Source organism: Ambystoma mexicanum, chromosome 3p, assembly GCF_040938575.1.
Source record: "Ambystoma mexicanum isolate Mex_15411 chromosome 3p, UKY_AmexF1_1, whole genome shotgun sequence".
Classification (NCBI taxonomy): domain Eukaryota; kingdom Metazoa; phylum Chordata; class Amphibia; order Caudata; family Ambystomatidae; genus Ambystoma; species Ambystoma mexicanum.
In genome coordinates, this window is record NC_090925.1 from 1,125,205,419 (window position 1) to 1,125,224,856 (window position 19,438).

The window sequence follows — 19,438 nt, forward strand, 5'->3', positions numbered from 1 at the left end:
TTACAGACATGCTAGTGAAGTCATGATTTTAGCTTTGCATCCTGGGGCTTGTGGTTTCGGATTTCACATGCCAAAGCCAAGACTACAAGTCCCAGAATGCAAAGTTAAGCCCAGGACTTGGCTAGTTAAGCGATGTGTACCTGCCCAGTTAGCCTTCACAGTGCAATAAAAGGCGGTCCTTCCCCTTGTCACCTGGCTAAATGGCTTGTGGGCTAGGTTTGAAGTCTGTTGGGTGCGTGTGCTTTTAACGAGAATATTTACTTATATGCTAGTAAGGAAATACGTTTGAGTTTGCAACAAAAATAGCAAATGACCCTGACTTTCAAAAGCCTTTTTCAATAGGAAAAAACACTTGGTAAATCAGGCCAGTGGCTCTAAAGGCGCATGTTCAGTTGTCATGCGTGTTCCGTGTGTGGTTATTAGCACATGCTAACCCAGAGTTGACCTCACTGACATTAAAGTGGAAAATAAAATACAGCGTTGCATACTCTTCCGGGCTTAGCCCCTGCGTTCTTTTTTCTGAGCACTAAGAACCTTTGGTTTCTTTTTGTAGAAACCCCGCAGATGTTTACTAGGAGATGGCACTTGCTCCATGACATCTTGCGCTATGATTCAATGCCGCATATGCCCGGGGCACAGACTGCACTCGGGCCATAGGTAAGCCACCTTTCTTCTTTGCTTGCAGGCCCTGCTCACTTGCCTTGGCTCTCCCTAGACTAATGACTCTGGCGAGTGAATAGTTATTCCATTGGGTAGGGCCCGAGGGGCCGTCTCTGCCCTGGCCCGCTGGCTAGATGAAGCGTCATTTCTATCAGTGATATACGAGCAGCACGTGTCACAGGGAGGAACAGGGAGCAATTCTGCATCTCAACATCCATGTATACAACACGTGCGATTTTGAAGTCTCCAATGTTCCAGCAATGGCCGATGCTTTGCTTGCTTTTATCTTTCCTGAATCCGTAAACCTTTTTTAGAAGACCATTCCGTTTCCTGGGTGCACACATAGTGTGGCTCCAGCTGGCTCTGGGAAGGAAAGGCAGGGCAATAGCACCACGTGTCAGTGCAGCGATACTTTTTTTGCTCCAAATTCAAGGGCCGGATTATTTCAATTTTGAATGTGTGCGAAGAAACGGAGCAAATTCATGTAGCAAACGTGTTGCAGTTTGTATGAGGGATATTGTAGAAAAGTTTTGCCCCAATCTGTGCTACTTACATTTTTATTTACGGTTGCACAATTTCACCAGTTTTTTTTTACTGTGTTTCTTACATAACATAACATGAAAAGTAATGCGCACGTTTATTTTTCTTACACTTAGCAGATATTAATCAGATTCTAGTATGTACTATGTTTGCCTCAGCATAAACGTTTTTAGACGATACAAATTGGGTCAATACTTGTTTACTCTGTTCCAGGTCACCATAGCTAGCAAAAGATGAACTGGCGCATTGCTAATCTCAAACTATCACAGGTTTTTCCCCCTCTCGTTCAGGCTAGAGTTGCGCAGGGCCATAATGCGCCTATGAAAGTAGTTGGGATTTCTGTACAAAGGCTGCTGCTTCATGGTACTAGAGAAAGGGACTCTCAGAAAATGTATCATTCATGGATTAAATGTATGGCTGCAAACTTCGAGCATAATTATTAGCAATTGTTTCGGAAATCCGACACAGATGTTATCTGTGTTTTGCAGAGGGTAATTAAGAGCAGTCAGAGGACCTAACTATTTTATGCTAAATACAGAAATATGCGAAGTGGGGGCCTAGACAGCAGACCAGGGCTCCCCACTAGGGACAGTAGCTGCACTGATATACACTTTGAAAAGTAGAATGCAGATAAGGCACTCGGGCAACAGCAGAGCTGTCTTCATGGGGGTTTCGCACTCTAAGGCCCGATTCATGGAATTTACTGTGCGGTAAATAGGGACTTTGCGCACCAAACCACCTGGAAAATTCCTGGTTGTCGATTTATGGAATCGACTGCGCAGGACTTTTTCGTGCTTTGTGGGGACTTCTCGCAGGCTCAGCATGCCTCTGAATGCAGTTGATCGCCCTGCGCGAGACACCTCACAGAGCGTGGGCATGGCCTGTGCAGAGGCCCGACACAGTAGGGAGTGCAGCGCAGAAAATGGGGAAGGACATGGGAAAATGTGGGTGTTACGAGGGACGGGCCGCAGGCAGTCTAATGTAAGCCCGAAAATGCGCGGAACGAAGCGTATTCAGGGATCTGGCTACACAAGCTCACGTCGGCGAAAGGCCCATGCAAAGCCCTCAAACTATCCGTCAATCAAAGGCAGGCGTACAGACACTTGCGCATAGGAATCACCTCTGTGCAGTGAGATTGCATGTTGGACTTAGGGGTGCAGACTTGTGCACTTTTCACATTTCAGAGGTGAGCACTTAACCCATGAGCTATCCACTCGTAAATAATTCCACACTACAAGATGGACTGGGTGTGCAGGTAATAAAGGGACCCATCAGGATGATTCCTGTGGAAGGCCACTAGGGCTGCCCTAGACTCTGCCAGTTATTAGGGTTTACATCTGAAAGAGTCATTGGGCCTGATTAATGGAATTTGTAGCGCAGTGCGAAGGGAATTTGCACTGCCAACAAACACCTAGATTCACATAGCGGTCACAGGGCAAAGTCACTTTGCACTGCAAAAATACACTTTGCACCTCTCTGTGAATCAGTGCGTTTGTTGGTGGTGCAAAGTGACTTTGCACCAGTGAAAAGTCACTTTACACCCTGAAAAAAAAAATACACGAATCAGGCCATATCTCTTTTGGGGTCATTTAGAGTTGTTCTGATAAGCTAACATTGTAGCACTTGTTGGAATTGTTGGAATAACAAAGTTTTCTAAGGAATTTATGGCAGCTTCTAAATTATTGTAAATGAAAAAACCTGTAATATGAAAATAGGTCTGCAAAATGATGAGATACATGTTTGCATTGGTCAGCCTATTCTAGAGGTGCAATGCAACCACACAGAGGAGGTTTGCATCTGCAGTCAGTTTTGAGTCACCCAGGCTGCTAATCTACAGTGTATTGAGTATGCCTCTTGCCAAGAATGCATATGCTTTCATTGGATCCTGTATGTATTCTAATAGTTGGACACACTCTCTTCTAGTTGCTCACTTGCACCAAGGACCTGCAGGATGGGTTTCAAGCTCTTGCAAACTCTGCAAGAAGAGATCCGATCGTCCGCGCGATGGATGCCAGCTTTTCAAATCTGTTGAAGGAGCTCCCACCTCACGATCAGGTACTTTTTCTTTCCTAAAACATTCCAATTGTTTCCTTTTTAGACGTTTCTTCAGTCTTTTTTATGTATTAGTTATTTGAAGAGGACAGGTGTCAATTTCAAACAGAAATAATAACACATTTACAGATGGCGGAAGAATTCCGAGGAAGGGTGTCTGTACAACAGTATAAAGATGAGAAAAAGTAGTGAGACAGTTTATGATGGTGTAAAAATATTGGGATATACACCAGGGACAAAACCAAAAAAACAGAACCAAAATGTAGTTAAGAACACAGGTGATTTCAGAAGGTAACATTATTAAACATTACTGGAAGCAGTGGTGGGGTTAGGTAGAGAGGATGGGGAGAGGTCAGAGGGAGTCTCCTTTTTTCCAAAGAAAGGGACGTTTAAGCCAAGCTTTGGGTTGCCTTTGAGTGTTATGTGCAGCAGGGTCCGGTGGAGCCCTGAGCGAATAGAGCAAAAAAGCAGATGCGAGAGGAGGCATAGGGAGGGTATGGGACGGCAAGGTTGAGTGCAGATTAGGATCGGAAGGGAACAAGATGGTAAGCAAACTGAGATATAATCAGACATGAACTAGGAGCAAAACCATTGATAGCTTTGTAGGCTAGGAACGGGAGCTTGAAAAGTCATATATGACGGCTGCTTTTGTTCCAATCAGTGACGAGTTGCTTCTCTCTTTCTCTTCCTGCTCTTTAACTTAGAATGACTGTGAAACAGAATTAATGAAAGTGCAGGATTTTCTACTCACACTGAAGAAATTTATCGGCGAGGTACAAACAAGTCACTGTCATTAGAATCCATCGATGGCACACTACTTCTCCTTTAAAAGAAGTGGGAGAACTTTGAAGACTTTGGATAAATCTGATCCCGCTTACTGTACAAAGCAATGCTTCCAAATCCCTCAAGATGCGATTGGTGGAAATGCTACGGCAACAGCAGAATCTCAGGAGCACATTACGGGCCTGCCATTTATGTGACCATCATGCATTCTTTCTCTGTCACCTCAGTTAAAAACAAAATGGCGCCCATGGCAGGCCCAGAGAAGTGGACTGATGACTGTTTGCCACCACACCTTTGCCACACTGGCTTAGTATGCACGTAATCGCCATGCCATTGATGGGTTCAACGACACCGTCTCAGATGCTCATCACGTGAAAAAGCGGAGAAGAAACCTTGCCGCATATTACCATTTTTGCACCGTATTTATTGTATTTATTTATGAAATGCTGCACCCCCACATCAGCGTAATGTTGAAATGACCTAAAACTCAATGTGAATGCAGAAACAACGCACAGCTTTATAGCGAATCCCGCAAGAACAGCGTTATAGCCTATCCCCCAAGAACTATCAAAGGGTATCAAACCATCAGCAAAACAAGGCACGTGTACCCTCTAGAGCAACGTTTTACCCAGTGCCATACTTGAAATATGGACTGGACTGTACACATCAATGGACTCCTACAGAGGGGCAAGAATGCAAATAGATCTTTGTCTGCGCCCTTGAGCTATACATTCACTGCTGTCCCACCCGAGACCACCGAATTCATTTTTCATACATGTCCATTTTATATGGCCAAGAGATCAAATTCAGCGGGAGAAACTGCGAGTTAAGTAACAAGTTATTTATATTTTAATAATGCATTTGCCACGACTGACCAGCCCTGGCTCCCAAGAGGCAAAGCCATGAATGTTTCACGCAGTCCACTCTGAAAGGTTTGCGGGAATAAACATACTGTTACACTACAATAGTTCAAGTGTCAGAACTCATATACCAGATTATTTCAAATGTGGAACATTCTGTGGCCACCTTACTACAAGTGATCACAATATAATATCTAGGAATGGGAGACATTCATTCACACCAATATGACATACATATTTACCACCTTTTTGTAAAAGTAAATGTACAGCATTGCATGCAGCTGTTGCGACAAAGTGTACACAAAATCTGAGCAAACTCCTTTATTCCACCTGCTTTGCCCTTACACATGCACGGTGCGATTCTGTGTTAGTGCTATCCAATTGTCCCCAAACCTCTGGTCTTGATGCATTGTAGTCCTTCATCAGATGGAATAGGATAAAGAGATAGAGAGAGAGATCAAACCTAATGTTATCCGGCTTGCGACATTAAAAATTCAAAGTGATACAATAATTTGACATGTCCCACAAAAGTTCAAATATTCTGCAATACAACATAACATTTTTGAACAATATAAGACATCAAGTTAAAAAGCTATCAAATGTCCAGGTATAGTTTAAAAGGGCTGTCTAATTTCACCAATGCTGCCTTGACGAATCCACAGATGTGCATTATTACATCAATATCATTAACCCTTAAAAAGAACTCCATCGCTTAGGCTGTAGTTCTGATGTTATGCTTAACAAAATGGCCTCTAAGCCACAGTGTTGGAATTCCAGTCAACGATTAAAGAGGTCTTTAACACACCAAAATATAGTATAATCTCGGCTATCTGCCACTCCATTATCTGGATCGATCTGTTGAATGGCGTCGATGTATCATGCCAAGGGTACCATGCCTGTTAATACAATGGCGGATGTAGTTTAAATGCTGAATAACTGAGAATCCAGACGGCAACGTGAAGGTAAACAGAACAGAATAGCCAGGGAGATAGTATTAGGACTTTTTGCGTTCCACTGGTCAAACTGGCATTCAGAGATCAGGCATATTTGGTTAGTGGCCTACCCCTTCCCCATCGGTGCCCTACAACAAAGCTTTTCTTTGTAATGGTTTGGATCACATTAGAAGCCAATGCAAGCGTTAGTATCCAGTGTAATATTAAGACTTCTTGCCCTGCTTATCCAGGAAAAACTGATTTCATTGCTTGTTGATTCCAGATGGCCATCAAACATACTATTAAGCAGAGGGAATAGTGCACTACCATGGCATATTTCAGATTTGAATGATTTTCCTATGTTTGCATCGTGCAAATATGGGTTTGCCTTTTTGTACTTAATTTATATTTCGGCTCCCCAACCTGACTAATTTAACTCTGATTTCAAAGTCTGGAAAGACCTACACCAGGGTTGTTCAACTCAGGCCTCAAGGGCTGGATCCATGTTGGATTTTCAGGATACCCCTCATTAATATTCATGAGATATATTTGCATACAATGATTCCAAATGTATGCACAAATTAATGAGGGATATCCTGAAAACCCGTCAGGTCTCTGGCCCTCGAGGCCTGGAGTTGGACAACCCTGACCGACATAGTTCAACACACAAATATGCCCCCCACTGAGTTCAGATGTACCACGAAGATCATCCAAAACAAAATAATATCAAAGTTTAACAAAAAGTAACAATACTATCTTTCACAGTTAACGCAAGAAGCTAAAACATTTCAGCAGTCTCTACATGTGAAATGCCATGGTGCTTAATAGGTGCCTTTTGCTATGTTCTGAATAATGTTTTATACAGATTTTACACTTTTTCTATTTTCTTAAATGCATATACATTGTTTTATGCAAATTTGACTCCATCCTGCATTTTGGTTCATTCATCTCTCACTGCAGCCTGCATCTTGGTTTTGTGAATCTGTTGTATGCATATTTCCTTTTGTCCTATATGTTTGCTCATACAACTTGTAAGCATATTTTACTGGGACTTCCTTCCTCCAGTAACTTGTTTGGTATAGGTCAGCCTATCTTGAACTTGTTTAGCCTGTCAACTGCTTTTTGCATATTTCACCGTGACCTGCCTGTTAGTTTATACTTATGTACATTATCCTTATACTGTATGCACATTTAATTTAATTCACTGAAGCCTCCAAGTACTGTAATGCATTGCTTGTATCTTGGTTTAGGACTTTGTTGAATGTCTATTTCCCCCTAGCCGGTGACTTGATCAATGCATGTTTCGTTATAGTCTGTTAGATATTTCATGCACATTTCACCCTAGCAAATACACGGCTCCTGTGTATTTCACTTAGGCGTGTGCATCTGTATACACGTTTAAAATGTAGCATGTTTAGTTCTTGATGTATATTTCACTGCAGCCTATTTCTTGGTTAATGCTTGATAGACTGTCAGTTGTTTTATATGTATTTCACTGCAGCCGGAACCCTGACATATGCACTTTCTACTTAAGGCTGCCTCATGTTGTATATACGTCATTGATCTGTTTTTACCTGTTCCTTGGTTTTATATCGATATATTTAAAGTTAGTCTAGGAATAGACATGGGAAATAGAATGTGTTGCACTTAAAGGAAATATGCCGGTCATTGGGGTTTTAGATGTGTGGGGGTTGAAGCCAAATATTCCAGAATATTTATGTTGTTGTATTTATTTGTTAATAAATGAACACAAAATACCAGTTTGCTTATTTGTTACACAATTTTGAAAATATGTAAATCGTGACGAATCTGTCATCAATATGAAACTGTTTTTGTAGGTGTTTTTCTTAATCCTGGATTCCTATAGTTTTGACACCTTTATAAATAATGTGTGTAATGCTCATTGCGTATTCACTAGTCAAAACGTGTTACTCCTTATTCATTAGCCCAAACAAGACCCACACCTTTTTAATGACCACATTTTTTAAATGTGTTTATAAACTTGTATGACCAGAGATTTCAAGTTTCCCCCTGCCATGCGTAGAAGGCCACTAAGCCCCGTTTTCTTTTCTTTGAATTCTGTGGCTTGGACTTGTAGTTTTTTCTTCAACGTTGTACATTTAGGAAAACTACAAGTCCAGGAATTCCAAGAAAAACAGGCCTTCTCATGCATGGTAAGTGGACACTCGAGAGGGCTAGATGATTTCCTGCATCAAAATGTGGTTTTTTATAACTGAATGGATACAGAAACACTCAATTAAATTTAACAACAACAACAAAACCGCATCTTTCATTACAATAAATCCATGGCTATAAAAACGAATAATACGCTGATTTCTAAAATGCTCAGACTCTGGGGTATGGTTGAGAGATTACTTTGTCTTCATTATACCCGCCTTTGCATCACTTCCTTGGCTAACAAAAAGTATGAAAAAACGTAGACCATTTAACATAACTGTAAGTTGGTGAATGCCCGTTGAAAGCTCCATCGGAAGTAACCAGGGCCCACACGGCAACTATTTCCCTTTCCGCACAGAGCCTTTCGCACCCAGTGCTCCATTTCCAACGGTATCCGGTCATTGCATGGACAACCAAAGCATCTACTGCCATCCCAGCTAAAAAAATCTAAAAAAAAAGCATCTAATGCCATACCATCTAAAAAAAAATCTAAAAAAAAGCATCTAATGCCATACCATCTAAAAAAAAAATCTAAAAAAAAGCATCTAATGCCAAAGCATCTAAAAAAAAATTAAATCTAAAAAAAAGCATCTAATGCCATACCATCTAAAAAAAATCTAAAAAAAGCATCTAATGCCATACCAGCTATAAAAAAAAATCTAAAAAAAGCATCTAATGCCATACCAGCAAAAAAAAAAAATCTAAAAAAATAGCATCTAATGCATTTTTTTTTACATGGTAAAGGGTTTAGTTTAATAAAAATGGGTTTTAAAAGTTCAAAAAGGGGGGTTTGGAGGGGGACCCTCCCATTAAAAAATAAATGCATTAGATACTTTTTTTAGATGCTTTTTTTTAGATGGTATGGCATTAGATGCTGTGGCTGTCGATGGAATGACTAAAAACCTTTCCAACAGGGTGCAACACAACATGAAGGAGTGGGAAAAGCGCAATCATTAGCAGTGGTGCAAGATGCAGAAGTGGTGTCTCTAGCAGGACAGCACCAAGGAAAAAGATGACTCTTAGACCCTCTTCAACTGATTGAATAAGAAACATTTGAGGATGTGTGTGTGTCCAAGATCCTTTCTGACCCAGATGACTAAGATCTACAGGGTCGATGGAGCAGAAGCCTTCCCATCCCTAGAAACTAATTTAGAAAGGAGTAGGGCTCTTTCACCTCTTACTGGTTTAGTCCTTTCAGAACATTTGTTCAACTCCCTCCAATTGGGGCTCCTGATCTTTTAGTAAGAAAGTGGGGCCAAGAGGCACAGCTGCAATACAAGTAACATTAATATAGCTCCTGCCATAAGAATAAGCTGTAACTTGATTATTGACCATGGCTATTGGGGCTTATTGAGTACAGTTTGCCTGTCCCAGGGCTAATGGTGTCTATTGAGTTTCAGGGTGATTTCCCCATGGTTAATGGTCTCCATTGATTTCCAGTGTGCTTGTTCCATGGCTAATGGTCTTTATTGAACTACAGGGTGCTTGTCCCATGGATAATGGTGTTTAATGAGTTCCAGAATGCCTGTCCCATGATTAGTGGTGTTTATTGAGTTACAGCTTGCTTGTCCCATGGCTAATGGTGCCGACTCAGTTCCAGGGTGCTTGTCCCATGGACAATGATGTATATTGAGTTCCAGGATGCATGCCCAATGAGTAACTGTGTCTATTGAGTTCTACTGTGCTTGTCCCATGGCTAATGGTGTCTTTTGAGTTTCAGGTTGCTTGTCCCATGGATAATGGGGTTTATTAAATTCCAGTGCACTTGTCCCATGTGTATTGGTGTGTATTGAGTTCCACGGTACTTGCCTCATAGGTAATGGTTTCTTTTGAGTTACAGGGTGCTTGACCCATGTGTAACATCGTCTACATGAGGCACCTTGTAACTTAGTTAGACAATGTTACACATGGGTCAAGCACCCTGTAACTCAAAGTCTATTGAGTTTCAGGTTGCTTGTCCCATGGGTAATGGGGTTTATTAAATTCCAGTGCACTTGTCCCATGTGCATTGGTGTGGATTGAGTTCCACGGTACTTGCCTCATGGGTAATGGTTTCTTTTGAGTTACAGGGTTCTTGACCCATGTGTAACATTGTCTACCTGAGTTACAAGATGCCTTTCTCTTGTCAAATGGTGTCTGTTGAGTTCCAGGGTGCATGTCCCATGGACAACGGTGTATATTGTGTTCCAGGATGCTTATTATATGGGTAACAGGGTTTATTGTGTTCCAGATTGTCTGGCATAGACTGGCATCTATTGAGTTACAGTGTGCTTGTTCTATGGCTAATGGTGTCTAATGAGTTCCAGGGTGCTTTTCCCATGGGTAATGGTCTCTATTGTGTTACAGTGTGCTTGTCGCATGGGTAATCGTGTTTATTTAGTAACAGGGTCCTTGTCCCAACGGTAATGGTGTCTATTGTGTTCCCGGGTACTTGTCTCATGGCCTAATGTGTCTTTTGAGTTAAAAGGTGCTTGTCTCATGGCCTATGGTGTCTATTGAGTTCCATGGTGCTTGTCCCATAGGTTGTGGTCTCCATTGAGTTACACAGTGCTTGTCCCATGGATAATGGTGTCTATTGTTTTGCTTGGGGTCGTATCCCTGGGCAAATTGTGTCTATGAAGTTCCTTGGGTGCTTGTCCCAAGTGTCTATTGAGATACAGGGTGCATGTCTCAGACTGAGCACATTCAAAGTAGGCATTAACAGACCATTCAAGTAGTGGATTCAGTTTCCACAGGACCCTTTAGCTATGGCACTGGTACTCTGAGGTGCAATCTCTACACACCTTATCACCCAGTATCTTTAGTGAACTCGTCAAGAGATTCTGGAAAGAATTCTTGCAAGAAGAGTTGGGCAATAGACATTTTCAAGATGTGCTGACTCACAATGTTGTGGAGCAAGCGTGAGAACCACACCTACATCAATTCAATCACAATGATTGCTTAAATTATGAGAGGTAGAGGTACAATTAACCACCTGAACACTTTCAGATGCACACAGCAGCGACTGATTATTAACTTTTCTGTCTGACGTTTGAGTACATGCATTCCTACGAATAGAGAGAGCTCTTTTAGGATGAGTCCTAAGTTTAGATGCAGAGTCTCCCAGATGATCAACAGTGTTGTGCAATAAAACAGACTGTTAGGTCTCACATGTTTCAGAAAAATAAGCATAAAGGAATTAAGCACAGATCGCAGCTGTACAGTTTCACATGCTAGAGAATGTGTCCCCATTGTAACCATTTAGGCAATTGTACCAGTAATATATAGGTGATACGTTTGTTAATACTGACAGAACCTCGAACAGAGGATAGCTTACAAGGATTTATGTGTGTACAGACAACTTTATGCTTTGAGAAGTCTCTGAGTTGATCGTCATAGGATTGTGTAACATCTGAAGTATGACTGGATCTGACCAAGCATCCCCAGTACAAAAGATCAATTTCAATTAATACAGAAGCCAAAGCCTTGTAGCATTAGCTAAGTCTACACCTTTCACCATTGATAGTACAAGGATACAATGCCTCAGGACCTGACTGTATACATTGATTAAAAAAGGATTAGCCCTGTGTGTGTGTAGCCGGGGTCTAATTTAACACAGAATCTCACGAGGGGATCGGCGAGGTCACCAATAGATGCTTTCTGTAGATGTGAAACATATATCTCCCTCCTGTGGAATGGGCCGAGGGGCTGTGTTAGTTTGATTAACTTTGTCCTTGAGAATATGCTTCATAAGACTAACATGAGATTTGAATACAGGAGATGGCACCCCACCATACAGGTGATGGCCCTATGTTGTCAGCAGAAGAGAATGGTCCAGGCTCAGTTTTTTGGACAGTAATGTGTTTGTATGGATGGGCTGCTAATCATCTTAACCAAGCAGGCCCACCACTTAAGAAGCGAGTGCACGTTTATATGTAATGCAAGGTTGTTATACAATTTTCTGGGAGGAGCTAGATGACTCTTGTGTCAAACTAACCTAAGTCTCACTTAACCGCATAAGTTGACACATTATATACATTTTTGCAACAGTTAAAAAATGTGCATATATTTTATTACAATCTAGCCCCGTACATGATTGATCAAGACCTATACTAAGAAATCCCATCTTTCTCCAAGCCCTCCCTTCTAATTGGTAGCTTGTATCTTAACTACCATCTTCAGCTCATGTGTGGAAAACACCTACTTTTAGGATTTGGCCCTAGTAGGTCATGACATCATCACACAATTAAACATTCACCTGCAAACATAATTAATTACAAGCCTCAGCTGGTTTGAGGTCTCTCAATTTTAAATATTATTTGCAAATGGTTTGCACGAATACTTCAAATAACATGAGAGAGAGAAGAATAAACAGGTTCCCTTTGAACTGTCGATAGCCATCTCCTCTACACCTGCCTTGGCACCATTGGAAAATTCTAATCTAATGACTACCATTTCAACACGCACAGCACATCCTGAATACCAATCGAGACTCCTGAATATTGGTCACTCCTGGCCTCGAGCGGTACTTCACCCCATGTTTATTGCTGGTGAAAACAAAAAAGCCGAAACCCTTTGTCAGGCTCTCATGCACTTAAAAGAGATTACATCTGCTTTCTGCAATGCTGCCAGGCCATGAGCTCTTGAAAGTTTATTATCTGAGCTGACCATCTGCTTAGGTCCTAATTACTCATTTAACCTTCCCCTGGCCCTGGAACTCCACAAAACCAGTTTGTCAAAATCACTTTAAAATTCACCTTGCAAAACCCTGACTGCCGTGTATTAATCCATTTGTCAAAAAGCCCACTACATGTAGATCTATGAATTCCCTGTTTATGTATATCCGTGTGCATGCATGTTTAATATTTGCTTCACAGTGGGTTCTCTATGACCAGTCCTCTTCCTTGCATGCACATTATGAAAAACTCATTGATGGCAAGTTTCTAGGCACTTCGTAGCACACCCTGTCGGAATCGTGTTTTCACATTTCATTTGACGGTTTAGGCATTTTATCTTTGTACGTTTGTGCAGATCTATTATATGTCAATTTAAACACAAGTAACATTTGAGTAACATATCCCATCCACATTTAACTACACTGGATACATATGAAATTGCAGCATCGCTCTAACTTTGCTGAATCCCCAGTCACAAATATGGCACGCACAACATGAACCCCTCTTCATCATTGGGACTTTTCCTGACCACCCCAACACATTCTAGAGCCTAAGGGCATTAACCTCCTAGTTACCATGCCCATAAAGATGATAGGTTTAAGTATATGTTATCCATGCAATGCTCAAAGATTCTTTTTTGCAACCTTATAAAAGGGTTTCCATTTCTATCACCATCCAACATATATGTCAATGGCACAGCCTTTTCATGACAATTGCATTATGATATGATATGATAGGTTATTTATTACGTGCTAAATACCCCCAGGTTTCTAAGTGCGGACTGGGATTCAAACGTATGTTGCTCTGTGTCGAGGTGAGCATGTTGCCCCTAAGATATCCTCCCAAGACAAAATCACTTCCTCTAGCCAACACAGAAACCCCTGTGATGGCAGGCCCTTATTTGGGGGATGCCAGGGGAAACAGTTGCTACCACTGGCTCCCCCTCTGCTAGCCCTACACCTGTCCTCGCGACCTCTGGGCCACTGGACAAAGAGGCAGTGCCAAGAGCAGATATCTATGTTGCACCTGAAAAAGGCGGTTGTAAATGCAGCTAAATGTGCCACAGATTTTGTCACCTGGACTCTTGATCTCGTTAGCTGGAGAAATAACAGGGATGCAGGGAAAGCCATGAAGCCGTGATCACTAACAGGTTGGCAGTCCATTAGTGAAGAATGCCTGAATGGTTACTGTGTGACCTGACCCAGATCTGCCAGGCCTGCATCGCAGGCACACTATAGATAGACACAAGGTGAGAAAATTAATTTACACAAAGTTGCCCTCCACCTTTGAAGTAAACCATGTGTTGCTTCCTCAAGCAACACAAATATATACTTGGAAGTATAGTTCAGGGGCAACACACTTGCTTTGGGAACAAGAGGACGCAGTGCAACATGGCTTCAGTTCCCATTCTAGTGCTTAGAAGTTGGGGGAGGCTGGTATCAAGCAACATATATAAAGGACCAAAGAAAATAAAAAATGAGCCTTTTCTAGGCCTGATGTCATGGAGCTGCTGCTGGTTTTCACATTTTAAAATAAAACAAAACCTGCAATGACTGTGAGCTGCACCACATCCTTACCCTCTATCTCCCATCTAACAAAGAAAAACTGTGGGTTACTGACCAACTAAGCAAAACAGAAAGGTGATGGCTGGAAAGTTGGAAATCATTCTTAACCACTGGCCCATCTCTGGGTTTGAGCTTTGTGCTTGAGGGTCAATGTTATGGAAACTGGTACTGGAGACTTAAGATGTTGTACAAGTGACTTGCAGATGTTGGGAGTGTCTGAGACTTAATGTGTTGTAAGAAAGTTACAACTGGAGACTTACATTGCTAGTTTGCTTGAGGTTGATGGTGTTGGAGAATGCTGGAGACGTACGTTGCTGGAGGGTGACTCTGAGTAAACATGAAGGTGTTGGAGAAAGGCATTGGAGGTGTAATGTGTTGGGGGGCTGGAGTGGGTGCCAGACATTTAAAGCTGTTGACTGAGGGCCCTTAGCGACTCGCAGTGGATGGTGGGATACCTGTGGCGAAAATGGTTGGGGGGATATTCAGGCTCTGGATAACTGGCAGGAGTGGGTTGATGTGCAATGGCCTAAAGTGCACTATTGACAAGAAAATCCTTGTGCATATTGTGCAAGTGTAAAAACATGTAGTAGTACAGCCTCTGATTGTGTTTTGGTTTGACTTGTGTTGGTCAGTTGCTGTTTCCAGACACTTGTCAGGCACTGGATGTCTGCGCTTTGGGGATTAGGCCACTTTGAGATGCTCTGTCTGTTTACAGATTAGCCTGGGTAATGTACATAAGTCCAGGTTGTTTTGTTTGACGTCTGCTTACATTCACATACATGTGGTAATATGGGCCGATGCACACTGATATTAACACTGATATTAAAGCTACAAATGGTGATCTATTCTTGTTTGAAATGTATATCATACTAGCAAAAGGTAGCCGTTTTCTGAATGGATTTTTTGGCAGACATGATGACATTCTCATCAATTATTGAAAATCAATGATCTTGTAGGTTGTTGTTCTAATTCACTTATCGCATGATGTGCTTTGCACTCTGAAGTAAACTGCATTGAGAATGGGCATGTGTTGCTGCTTGACATACCCCAGAGCAGACTTTGGGGGGAGCGAGAGTTGGTGTGCCGCTGCATATTGGGGCATACTGGGACCTACTGGGCTCTGTCCGCACCTGTAGCCTTACCCTGGCATGGTGGAGTTTGTTGCGGTGCATAGTGGTGCAAATGTCCCAGAAACCAAGCATTCTAGGGTTGAGGACCGGTCCTTTTATGACCACATTGATGTTTTGTGATTTCAGGTAACCGTCACACGTGTGAAGGGGCTGAAATCCAGCCAATGGTGTAGAGTGTCCACATGTTATGTAGCCAGTAATGTCCGGAGGGTTCCTAACAAGTAAGTATGCACAATTTGGTGCAGATTGGTGAAACAGTGTGGAATTGTATAAGGAACAATGCTTTGTCAAGCCACAAACCCACACATTTTCACTTTTGTAAATATAGATAGATTACAGTGATATTGTAACCATATTGTTCTTAATGTACTGAGGAACAATACTATGCAATGGCACTTCCTGTTTTTTCTCGGGGTGAGAAAGGTTGTGTGCCATCACGTCCCATGACTGCACTTAGGGGTGGGGTCAAATGACATCAGTTCCTGTGATGTTGAAGAAGGAGTCGGGATCCTGGGACAACCCCCCCACCATCAAGTTCATGACAAGTCAGAAGGTCAGAACACATTGCAATCACCCATTCTATTTCTGACGAATCCCAAATGCACAAATGATCAATAAATACACTGAGAGGTATCCTCTCAGCCAGCCATACCGACCTGGCACAGTACAGATATATCCATGTGTGAATGAAGAGCCGCAAGCCATGGTCAGAGACACCTACATGGACAGCCTGAACTAAGCACCAAGAAGCCATGGTGCTGACGTCATTAGAAACACAATGACATAGCAGCTTTGGACATGAGGCACACATGCAATCCGCACTGCGTGACACAAACACACACTCGAATAAATGAAGAACCCAAGCGTACCATTCTATAGAGGACAGACACATATACATACTGTCATTGCTTTTATTACTTTTGTCATTATCCAAATGCAGCAATGCAGAAACATCAAGGCACAAGAGATCCTGAGAAAAAGCTTGCAGATGTTTAAATGCAAATAACTCTATGGAACTGCAGGAGCACCTATAGGACCTGACAGAGTCAGGTGTGACTAACCTATGGAGAATATAGTATAACGTGGACAATGTAGAAACCTCATTATAGGGTTTAGGAAAATTACAACAGCCCTCAAATCATTGAGCAGGAGACGAGCCGAGCTGATTCAAGCTGCCCAGGGAGCATGATGTGTGAGTCTGGTCAAGAGATATGGAAAGTCATTCCAATCCTGAGAAGACAAGGGGACCAGCTGCAGAAAAAGGGAATACATCCTCATTCGAAGCTGCAGAGCACAATTGTGTGGTCTCTAAACAAACACGTGATGCAGCTGAAGCAACGGACAGTCATCAGTGGTGAGAAAGGAGGGCCGATCCCAGGCAGCCAGACACAGACTGCAACAAGTATGCAACAACCATGCAACAAGTGTTGCAGCGAGCGGGACACAGTCTCATAAGGCAAAGGTGGTGTACACATGTTACAATACAGACACATAATTGTTTGCATCACCTTGAAAAGGTGCACAGTGAGCTGAGAACCATTTTGGGTCCCAGGCCTGGGGATGTCAGCTCTAGCCAATCACAGTTTAGTACCGTTGGGGTGGGTAGCAACGGGCAAGAACCAATGGTAAGTCCACAACTCTGCAACAATGTTATAGTTAGTAAATTGGGGATGGAACAGGCCACCCACCTGGCATGTGAGAGCCAGTAGGATAACACCTATAGGTACCCATGTAGGTTATTGAAGCCTCAGTGCCCAATCCACAAGCGTGGTTTCTGGAGTGAGGTCCACGTTATGACGAAGTGGTGACGTGTTGTTTGGGTAAAATTGGCCTGCCAGCCGAGGAAGCTGAGCTGTGCATGAATGTTTCTGTGTTCCTGTGCTGATCCCTGTTGGTTTTAACCGCAGTTTGAACTTACGGTTGACTGAGTCCTCCGTATATACTGGGGAGGGAGTTGGGCTCTCCTAAGTCTGCAGACTTCCAGCATCGCTTTGGCATACCTGGGAGTCTGTCCCAACAAGTTGGTAGCAGAGTTGATGTGTGGCTGCGCCAGCCCAGCACCAGGTTGTCACCTCTGCCGTGGAACCTGATAGGCTGCAGGACCTGTACATATTTAGAGAAGATGGGGAGCGCGTACCTGTGGAAAGGCTGTCAGGAGCCTCTCTGGAAATCATCCTGCCTGAAGTCAGCGAGGAGTCCAGGCAGACCAGTACAGGAAAGTGGGCACTTTCTGGAGGAGTCGGCAGCCAAGCAGCGCCAGCAGACCACGGAGTGTAAGTATTGACCCAGTCGAACTGCAACTGTGGGTGTGGGGTAGGGTACTGTATATTGTGGAGTATTGTATTGTCTAGCATTGTTGAGCATTGTCAAAGTATTGTCTAGCATTGTCAGAGTGAGTAGAGACAGAAGCGGAAGTAGATGTCCTTTTTCTTGGCACATTCAGTTCTAGAGGTAAATGGTCCTGGTGAGTAACCTAGACTATTGACTCTAGGGCGCGGATGACAGAAGTATGTAAATAAGTGGAGTTCCTGTGGGATGGGCATTTTAGTTTGGTTCATAGATGACCGTATCCCTGTGAGCGTTAGCAAGGGGAGCTGGCCTAGATTGTGGAAGGTGAGTTGACTGGTTAAGTCTCCTGGAGTGAGACATTTTGCACTCTCGGTGACGCAGCAGGTACAGTTTGGCCACAAGAGAATATTGGTATACTCTGCCTGGAGGCAGGGAGACAGCTGTTTTTGTGTTTTTGGGAGTAATAGGCTATAACAGTGTGTGCACGGTATTTGATTCTTCAGCACTACTTTGGCTAGCGAAATTGGTGACATCAACCATAGGTTTGCACATAGGACACAGAGAGCATGAGGCGGTGAGGAGCTAATATTGGAAACTTGGGATTGGCAGACGAGGTGAACAAGTGGTGGTGCATAGAAGGCGCATTCACAAGATTGTCGGTATGCCTGAGGAGGCAGCGACGGAGAGTTTGTAAAGGGGTGGTGCGTGGTGCACTCCTGTTAAGTTGTGGAGCCAGAGAGGCCCGTAGTAGCCTGAAACAAATGGTCAGTGGAGAAAATAGTTTTCTTAGAGTGATGAGTAAGAAATAGACTGATTTTCCGAATGCTGAGAAGGTTAAACAGTTCTGCAGAGGTGTTGGTACTGATGAATTGTTGCAGACAGATGTCTGCATCAAAGAAGCCAGTTTGTTAGGTTGGGCATATAGACACACTAAATTCTGCACTGGACACTTACATTCTTTGTTGTGATATAATTCAGGGGGATTTGCTGCATGTACACAGGTCTTGTGCCTATGCCCTATGCCACCCTTAGTCTCAATCATCTTCCTTTGTCTCTCTGTATCCATGATTGAGGACAGGGATTGGAAGGTATAAATGTGTGTGCAGGATAGTGTTGGTGAAAGGGAGTCATAAGTACATGGTTAAAGTCAGAAAAAGCACAGCCAATTGAAGAGGAATGAGTAGGATAGAGAGATTGGATGTCCTCAAATATTCATAATAAGGGGCAAGATTTCTGCTTGAATGCCCTGTTGGTTATTGAAGAGGGGAGAGGAGGAGTAGCAGGTGAAGGGACCAAAATGTAAAGTGAAATGTGGAGTGATGAGGGGAAGAAGGGTGAATAGAGAGGTCAGAGGCAGTGTGCAAAGTAGAGATACACACAAAGGAGTTACCACCAGAATGGGTAGGCTGTTTGTGGTGGGGGTAGAGGCAGAGGTCAACTGCAATGGGTTTCCCCTCCAGTGCCAAGGCCTTTTTTGGTGATTTCAGTATTTCACCATGCAAAGCCTTCTAACATTTTCTCCTTCATTAACCCCTTATGTGCCAAGGACGAGCTATCTCGTCCTTGGCACTGGGGAGGTAATCCCAAGGACGAGATACCTCATCCTTGGCACTTAAAGGGTTAAAGTCTAGGTGGGTGACTGGTGAAGTCATGGGAAGGTTAAAGTCTCCCAGCATGACAACTGAGATGTCAGTGGAAAGTGGCTAAAGTAGAAGGTTCAGGTCAAGAATGAAGGAGTTGAGAGAATCAGGAGGTCGATAGAGAGCCAGTGAGAGCAGTAGAACCTAGGAGTTC